Raw genomic sequence first — 2722 nt, forward strand, 5'->3', positions numbered from 1 at the left:
CCAATAAATCTAAACATAAATCTTTTTCCTCTATCTCACCATCTGTATGAAGTAACCTAAAGCACAAAATTAATAAGTAGACCAAGTATCCCCAAGCCTACAAGGCTGAAATACTGCTTGCCATTGTATTTGGTTTATACTTAGTTGGTTTGAAGGAATTTATAGGCATAGAAAGCAACAGGTGGAAACATAGCTTGGGCTAAGACAAAGACAAAGCTAGCAGGATTGATTCTAACATCATGAGTATGCTTCAGTCTTGTGTGTCAGTTCCCTCTGACCTTTTCTAAATTTCTTCAGGAGGATATTTGTGACTTCTTATTGTTTCTTAGTTTTAGATCTCTCAGGGCAAGTGTTTCAGTGAACTTTCACGGGGGAAGAAATTTTTGAAACTACAACAAATTTCTTCTGCACTCTGAATAATGACTCATACACTTAGACTTATTCAATCAAAGGGCACATCAAGCACTTTGTCCTAATACCTGAGTGGTTTGTGGGGCCTTAACTGGTAGCAAACAACTCAGTTTCACTGAAATCAACAAGCCGTGCTAGCTTACACTAACTGTGGAACTGCCCTTCTACCTTAGTTTGGTCATTTTGTATTACACAGCTTTTTATAAAGGATAGCAATAATTTTTTATGCAAGTGTAAGGCACAGCTGTAGCATTTTCTTCCTAGTCTGTAGGCAACTTTAAACCTCCTCTGCTAATTTTCAGTATTTATCAAAGCTGCTCTCACAGATGTATATGTAATTAAGAGAGGAATGAATGAAGAGAGAGCAGCATTATCTCCTTTCCTTATTGTCAGGGTTGTAGTGTAAGTTCCTCAGGGCACAGTACACACAGTCTTATGTCTATGATTCCATACACAGATGTGATCCTGACTGTATCAGATATTCTACCAACTCAAATGAACTATACATAGTAACTGTAATACAACTAACACTACTAATATTAAATTTCCTTGTTTTTCTTCTCTAATTCAATAGATTATTGAATCCCCCCTACTATCCCAGTGCTCCATTTTCTATGCTTAGGACCACTACATCTACCTACAAGACACTAAACCAAAACCATTTTAATTACAAAAGATTGAGAGGCCCCAGAAGCTTTTATGACCATCTAGATGTACCATAGTTACTAACAGAGTAGATAAAAATCTTTACTGTATTAATGGGGTGAAAGAAACAAGTAGATAAGCCAGTAAAAAATACATATTAGGAGAACGAAAGACCATCTAACCCTGGGTAATTTTCACATTATAAAGGACATACAGTATCACCTGAAGAAATGTAAACCTTTTACCAGTAGATATCTGTTAAGTTGAAATCATTTCCTGAATTCACTGAACTACAACACAGAATAATTAGTGCTGAGTATATACTTAAATACAATAATCCACTCAGTTAATTTGACAGTATTTAGAATTGTAATGAGATAAATGAAAGCATACATCTTTAATGCCCTTGACCCTTGCAAATCAGATTCTGAAGAAATAGAAAAAAAATATTCTGAAGTTCTAAGTAGTTTAATTTCAACTTTTTCACTGTGTAAAACATGTCTGCAATCAAGCTTTTCTCTCATCTGTGCACTATGGAAAAATCCTGTGGAGTTTTTTATATTAGTATTGATACATTGATCAAAAATTAATAGCAAAAGCAGTCAAAATCACAAGTTACGTTTTACCAGTATACGTACACATACCCACACCACACATGTATGCAGTGACACACATTCCCCTTTCTGAATCCCACAGGCCTTGACTAAAGTAACGTTGGTACAAAAAAATAAATTAAACTTTTTATAATTTATTAGCTGGCTACAGAGTTTAAATATAATCCACACTAAATATCTGGGCAAGGAACTAAGGCCCCATACTGCAGAAACGCCTTAGATTGTTTAAAACCCAGTTCTGCCCCAAGGCTGATCAAAAAACTTCTATCAGACACAGAATTTAAATGACCTTCAGACCATATATAGCAGATGAATCCTGGGAATATAGTATTTTAGTGAAGCTGAACAGTACAAGTACAACAGGCTCAGTCACTTCTGGAATACCACTAATAACTCTGGTTTTCTATTTTTGCCTCTAATGTTACAGAGCAATTACACACACAAACTAAGCACTTGCAGTGAAACAGCCACAACTTTTTTTTTTCTTTTTTTTTTTTTTTTTAAATGTTCTTTTGAGAAGGCACATTCTGTCATTCTGTTTTGGAGGTCAGGCTACAACTCTTAAATATGACTTCCTCTGGTCATTGGCCGATGGTACTAGCCCTAACTTGGATTTACTATGGTTTTTGAACATGTTTAAGAACAGGAAGGAAGATGGTCAAAGAACAGAGAACTTCCTTCATAACAGAGCAGAGAAAGGAAGAGCTTTCCATAGCTTCAGTGGATGAAGGCTCAGATAACATCTAAGTATATTCTATTTGATTAATACAATGTGTGCTTTCAACATAAGTTTAAATCACCACTCAGGAAAGAAGAAAAGAAAAAAAAGCCAGGGAAAGCACCAAAGCAAGCAAACAAATGGAATCTCCAACTATGTTGCTTAAACACACACTTCAATGCAGCAGCTACCTTTCTGTCCAGCATCACTACAGCTTCAACAACACAGCAGATTTCCAACTTGTGAGACTTTCAAACACTACTGCAGTGAGCAACAACAGCAAAAATCCAGCTTCAATGAAATCATTTCAAAATTTGAATTACTACTTACATTT

The sequence above is a fragment of the Coturnix japonica genome, chromosome 6 (genome assembly GCF_001577835.2).
Source record: "Coturnix japonica isolate 7356 chromosome 6, Coturnix japonica 2.1, whole genome shotgun sequence".
Classification (NCBI taxonomy): Eukaryota; Metazoa; Chordata; class Aves; order Galliformes; family Phasianidae; genus Coturnix; species Coturnix japonica.